Raw genomic sequence first — 7535 nt, 5'->3', positions numbered from 1 at the left:
TTTGAGTTAACAATGTCTGCATCCACCTAATAGAAGCAAGCAAATCAGTCCTGCATTCAGTTTGCTTGCACAATGACATACATCAGCTTTCATTCATCCAATGGACAGTAAATTTCACTCATAAATTTAATTGCATTCTTAAATAAATAAAAAAAATCATGACAAAAAATTGTCTGTGTACTCATGAATTGTTCGATAACGCTTGCAAAATTGTTTATGGCAACAGTTTTTCTTATATCTAATCCCTTGCAAGTTGCAGTAGAAAAAAAACTACAGAAAAAGATCAAATCATGGTGTTTTGAGTGAGAATGAGCCTAAAATATTTGTGACAGGTCAAAATAATGTACGGACCCTTAAAACTTGCAATGATTTCAAAACGTATATTGTGGAAATCCTATTTAGGAACTGAGAACCAGCTCACTTCTCAAGTCACAAATCACCTTGAAAAAGGAGTTATGAAACTTTTTCATTATGTCATGTTATACCCACAAACTTCAATGAACTGCCCTGAGACTTTATGTCGACATACAGTATAAGGCTTTATAGTGATGAGGAGGGAAAAGGATACAAAAGGTTTTCAAAAAGCTTTAATGATAAGTCAGATATTTGTATTCAGTCTCTTGAGTCAATACTTTCTAAATGCATATTTTGCTGTAACTACACCTTCTTTTTTTCTGTTATAGCTTTACCAGCTTTGCACATTAATTTATTTTTGCCTGTTTTTCCTTGCAAATATCTAGAGTTTCGCCACATATGGTGAACGCACTGATTATTTTCAAGTTCTTTCTAAAGTTGATCCAAAATTGCAACAATAAATAGGATGATTCTGACAACTTTTAAAATAAGTCCTTTTATTTTTTTCTACACAGTGATGGTTGCTTTCTAAAGGAGAGTTTATGTGCATTTCTTCTTCTGTTTGTCTTTGGCTTGTAAAAACCTGAAGTCCAAAAACACAAAAATGTCTTTGTATTTTAAAAAAATTACACATTCCAGCCTCAGAGTTTCAGTTTCAACATAATTGTGTACACACATCTTTTTATTCTTTTTTTTTTTAAATCTAAGCATTTAATCACTTGTATGGTTTCTAGGGCATATGTCTTTCTGCGCCGCATGCTGTTTCAGCATAGTTTTAGTGTTCTCACGGCAATATATATTACTGTCCTGACAGTTAAGAATACATGCCTGAGCGAGATTGTTATTATTCCTTCTTTTTTTTTTTCCTTCCCTCAGGGCAAGTGAAACTGTCATTTGGAGAAACTGCAAGTTTCACCCGCCCCAGGGCAGAAATTATTTTGTTATGAAGTCCACGCATATGTCTGTCCCTATGTCGGTGTGTCTGCCGCATGGACCGGCGCCAAATCAGACGAATTTCTTGAGGTGCACAAGGTGTGGGAAACCGTGGAAAATAAGAAAAAGAAAGCACACTTGAGTAATTAGAAATGCGCCTATTGCACAACTGCAAAGTAAATTCTACTATTGAGGTAATTTGTTGAAGGGGATGGAAAAAAAAGAAAAGAAAGAAAGATGTGCACGGGCATGCTGGAAAGCACCTGACCCACCGTGGGAAATGTCAGATCTTACAGGCACACGCTCAGATCAGCTCATGGCAAACTGCTCACACTTGCCCTGCTGCACCTTCTCTCTACATCCCAAGGTGTGGTTCAGTCCTCGGAGTCAGAAAATGAGGATTTTTGGAAAAACAGAACACTTTGTTATCTGCCGTCACATCTGAACGTCTGTGTTTTTTTTCTTCATTCTGCCCTTGTCTGGTTTGAGAGGCTTTCCTATAGGGGAATATTTAAGGCCATGAGAAAACACTTAAAAATTGATTCGCACAGTTGAAGGGGGGAAGACCCGGAGCTAAAAAACCCCAAAAAAAACAACTCTATCAAGGCTTAATTTAGAAACCTGTTTAAGAAGTCGACATAGGGTGCAAATAAACAGAGTTATTTATTAGAGCTTTAAATTGAATGGAGCTGCCCTCCGCAGCCTGAACTCTGGCTGGTCAGAACTGTAGCTTCTGACCTGGAGCACGATGTTGTTCTTTCTCTTCAGCATCTCTTCCTTCCTTCCTTGGAAGCTGGGACGGCGCGAGGCCAGAGGTCGCGATAAAGAAAGCTGCTTTCTTTGACAAACCCAACATGATGTCATCCTGATATCAGACCGGGTGGTGAAAATCCTGCTTCCCACCAAAACAGTTGTGGCGTTGTCTCAGAAAAAGCACAGTGATAGTTTACTCAGGCGTGACAGCTTTCAAGTACTCTAACAATTTGTGCTGATAATGTCTCACCCAAAAACGTATCTTTTTTTTTTTTAAAGAATGCATATTTAAATAGAAATCAGAAGCAATTGATGATGGTCAATCTTCAGTCCAATCAATAATATTAGAGTTTATCACTTTGGTCCAGAATTTGATACAGTATCTGCTTAAAAATAAACCCTCTGGACTCTTTATTAGGCACAAGATAGTAGTAGTTTGATTACCTCTTGCCTTCAGATCAGCCTTCATTCTGTAGCGCATAGATTCAGTAAGGTGTAAGTCACATCGCTCAGTGATTTTGATCCACATTGACTTGATAGCATCATGCAGCTTCACATCCTCAATGCAAATCCTACAGCTGCTTTGCTTAACTGAGATTTGGTGACTTTGATGGCCTTTGGATTGCAGGGAACTTGCATGTTCAAGAAGTCAGTTTGGGATGAAATCTGGTCCCTACCATCTGGTGGCTAGAATCGAGATTTATAGGACCAGGTTTTCAATTTGCTAGTGTCCAAATTTAAGGAGCTTTTGACTATTGTAGCTGCAGTTACTTGTTCTTAGCTGAATGGAATGACACCCATTGTGGTTTTCTGCTGCTGTAGCCCAATGCTGTAAGGTTCAACATGTTGAGAGATGGTGCTTGTACTACTCTTGTCTTTCTATCCTCTAAATAATCCAAACAGATCGACAGCTTTTAAAATACTCAAACCCACACCTCTGACACCACCATGCTAAGTTCACATTTCTATTAATCTCTTTTGTTTCATGTTCTGTGTGCACATTGGGAAGTCTTCATTGCCGTCTCTGCAAGCCTAAATGAATTGACTTTATCGCTATGTGATAAACTTATTTGTTGATCTGGTATAAAAACAAAAAAGAAAAAAGTAACTGAGCAGGTTTACCTAAAATGTGGCCTGTGTGTGTATCACAGTGTGAATATGACTCGAGGCAAGAAGGTTGGAGGTTCAAATCCAGTTATGTTGCATATTGTCCCTGCAGGCATGTGCTTTTTTCTTTTTTTTTTTTTTCAGGTAGTGTTCCCACTGTTTAAAAATTTGCATTATGAGTAAATATGCCCTTAGGTGTGGATTTGTGTGCGTGGTTGTGTGTCTGTGTGTTGCCCTGGCAATCCTTTCAGGCTGTGCCCGCCTCTCATCCATTCAATGCTGGAGTTAGGCTCCCACCCTATGCATCCACAAGCTTGGATTAAACAATTTCTCAGAACAGACTGTGTCAAATGTCGGGCAGTGGAGAATATAGGACAGGAAAAAAAAAAAAAAAGATAAATGTTATAGGGATTTAAAATTGCTCCACTCTGATCCAAATTCATAGAGCAATTCTTTTTTTTAAGCTACAAAAGCTGCTTCAGCATCAACTTTGGATGTTGAAACTGTTGTCTTATGTTTTGAGTTATTGAGGTATTCTTCTTTAACGTCCACAATGAATCCCTTACTGTAAATAAATATGAACGAAACAGTAACTAAACATTTACTACACAAAATATAAGGACTGCCGTTCAATAAAGGCTACCAAAGCTCCAATATTTTTTTTTTTATTTTGCTTGAATGAATCAAGAAACTTTAATACAATAAGTAGCACAATATTAATGTTTCATTGAAAGTCCACAGCAATTAGTTGAGATGTGGTAAAAAATAAAATAAAATAATCTTCTCTTAATAAAACAGTTATTGGATATTACCTCTTAACTGCAATGCTTAATCAATTTATTTTACAATTACTATGGGATTAAAACTGAAATGCTATCTCAGGCAACTCTTAAAAACAGGTGACATATAAGTAAGTTTTCTCTCTTTAGCACGGTTAATTTAAGAGTTGAATGAAAACATTTGTATCTAAAATTGCAGCTCTAACTCTATGCCAGCTGAAATTTGTATCTAACCCTGTTTGATTCAAATATTTACAGAAGGCACACGTCTTTGTTTTGGGGAAAACACGTTGGTAACACCACGCACACACACACACCCCACGCTACGGAGCCTCTCCTTTTCTCTTTGTTTTCCCAACCTGTGGCTCGACGTCAGGTGTCTTAATTATCACCTTCATCAAACAACCTTCACAGCGGTTTGCAGACGAGTCCCTCGTATATAGACACCCGTGCTAATGTAAAACATGTCCAGACACTGACAGCTGAGAGGAGAGGCACAGATCAAGCACATGTCTGACCCCCAGAGGCAGCTTGGTGAGAAAATGCGCTAATCGTTCAATTCACATTATGACAACAAATTTGGAGACCACTTATCACTTGTGAAATATCCTAATTTATTGTGTATAAACTTGTCACATCATTACCAGATCTGAAATATTCACATGAATATTGTTTAACGATATTTTGCCAAGTGGCGTGGAGAGTTGTTGCGAGTTTTCCAAACCGAATGGCAAATGCTTTGTAAAAGTATTCATGCATCCTAGATGTGCTCACATTTGTTACACAACATCCAGAAATATTATGTTTTATTGTGTTTTTAGGAGGTAGACCAACACAAAGTGTTGCATGAATATAAACTGAAGTGAAAATGAATCAGTTTCTAACTTATTGAGAAAAAAAAAAGAATCAGAACAGTGTTCAGTGCGCTCGTCTTCAACCAACTTTACTTTGAAAGCAGTGCAAATAATTGCCTTCAGTATTCGACTACAGAGCTGGAGTGAACGGATCCAGGAAGGGATCTACTTAGGACCCAACAGAAATGGAGGACAGCTGTGTGTAAATTAATTTCCGTATTTATAGGCAAATGGAAAAAAAGAAAGCCATTATTAAAAGGAAAACCTGTCATCCTATGTTTACTGCACATGTGCAAACATAGGCGCTCATGCCAAATAAGACCAAAATTGAACTTTTTGATTTTTTTATATGTACAACTCGGTGTATCTGGGAAAACAAACACTGCACATCGCACTCAACACATTAACCCTACTGTGAATCATAGTGGTGGCAGCATCATGCTGAAGGGATGCACTTATTTAACATTGACAGAAAATCTGGTGACAATGATCTAAACACACTGGAGACAAAAAACTGCTGGGGGTTGCAAAGGTCTAGACTTTTGCAACCCTCTCCCCCTGTTGGGGCTCCGGCTTCCAGTAGGATAACGACCCTAAAAATACCACCAGAGCTACAATGAGCCACTGTCACTCATAAATATGTGTTTAACATCTTCTGCTGTCATTGACGCTTAAGGTCTTTGAACAAAGCTGTCAAACTGCATACAAATCCATGTCATTATTTCTAGATTTTTGTTTGTAAAAAAAAAAAAATACAAGCTTTCCTTCACTTCCTAGTTGTACATTGCTTTGTGTTGGCCTGTCACCTAAAATTACAGTGAAATAAACTAAAATGTATGGCTGTGGCATGACTCATTGCGAAGAAGTTCACGCTTTAGCAAGGTACTGTATTTACATAATTCTTGAAGGAAATGAATGGCAGGAAGGTGCCGGTGTGGTGGCTCCATGCAGATAAGGCTTACATACATAAGTGGGTCTTGTTTTGTTGTTCTGGGGTCCTTTCCCCCTCCTTTACAGTCCAAAGTGAGAACAGTGCAGGAAGAGGACTCTAATTAACAGCTGGGTGACCAAAATGACAACTATCACTTAAAATCTGTTAAACTAAAAATAAATCAAACATTAAAGCTTTAAAAAGCAACTTATTCTTTTTCTGAAGTGGCAAATAATCTTCACCTGGCTCAGACCTTAAAAAAGCTCCTCACAGTGTGGCAACACACATAAACATGAGCCTAAATAAAGAAATCACCTGTATCAACAAATCCCCAAACTAAGCATGCATTAGATTTACTGCCCCACTAAGCAGACATTTATAACTGTTAATAAGGGGCATTGCTTTGGCAGAAGCCCGGAGCAGTGCAGCAGGCAGGCAGTCGGTCTTTACAGGCCCACTGATCCAAAGCTTAATAGCTGCCCAAACAGACTGAGATTGCATAGTTTGAAGTCTAAACTCTGCTGAGGGGTTTCCAGAAAAGGCAGAACATCTCATATTTATAATCATCCGTCTGCCTCCCAATCATAGTCCAATGCTCTCTTAGTGACCCTTTTCGGGTGCATCTTCTAGGAACAAAGCGCTGAATCAATGACCAAGCGATATCCCCCAGTCTCATTTTCTCTGCCATCAATCAATACATTCCTGTATTGATTGATGGCAGAGAAAAGGTATTTGTTCATTGGGGGGGTTCAGATGAGATTTAGTTCTAGAGTTGGAGGTAGGAGCTTTGTGACTGTGGAACTTACATATAAACTACAGAAAAAGTGATGCTCAAATGGGGACCAGGACAGTAGTAAGCTATGAAGTTGTGAACTCTCGCACATGGAGCTGCAGGCACCTCTAATCTTATGATTTTCTTATAAGATTAGCTCAGAAGAGTTATAGATTATCTATCTGATTAATGTGAGAGAAAACAGAAAGACGTATGTGGCACAATCAGCAAGATCCAAACAAAGCCCGTGGATATTCAGGAAGTAAATGAAGTTGACTGGTCTTCACACCAGTCACTTATTGTACCATCCAATCCATTCTCATTTCTGATAAGTAATGTATATATACAGCGTCTCTGGACCAGCTAATATATTGCAAAAGGATAATAACATTAGACAATTAAGAAAAATCATGCCTTTAATTTACTTTAATTTTATCTGGGGGAAAATATTTTTACAAGAAGCTGTTCTTAGCAAAATTCATCTAGTAACAATCATATATGAATACTAATTTTAAAGCGGAATGGGCAAAGATTCCTATGCCTATATAATCTAACCTTGTAACATTCAATAGAAAAACACTTAGCTGTCTTGATGCAAAGCAGAAGTGGACCCATGTTTTTGTTTTGTAATTCACAAAGTAAGAAGTCCAACTCAAAACAAAAATAAAGACCTGCAAGTCCCGAGTCCTGAGTCTTACATCTTTACTGCCAGTATTAACTACAATACATAAACGATAACTAGTAAATTTGCTGTCAAATATTCTCATTTATGTAGAGATTTTTAATTTGTAAATACCACAAACAAAGTATGAATTTAGGTATTTAGTGTGCAAAGTAGCTGAATTATTCATCACTGCAACAGCTAGATGGCAGGGAAGAGCTACTAATGTGATCCTTGGTATGTGTAACAAATGCATCAGTAGGCATTAGCGGTGTACAGTATATATATCATATCGGTTGTTTAGTGTTTTGAACCAAGTTCATGAAATTGATTTATATGAAGTTACAATTTAAATAGCCACCATCACACTAATAATAATAATAATAATAAT

Source organism: Poecilia formosa, unplaced genomic scaffold (genome assembly GCF_000485575.1).
Source record: "Poecilia formosa unplaced genomic scaffold, Poecilia_formosa-5.1.2 Scaffold282, whole genome shotgun sequence".
Taxonomy (NCBI): domain Eukaryota; kingdom Metazoa; phylum Chordata; class Actinopteri; order Cyprinodontiformes; family Poeciliidae; genus Poecilia; species Poecilia formosa.
Note: the sequence above shows the minus strand (reverse complement) of the source record.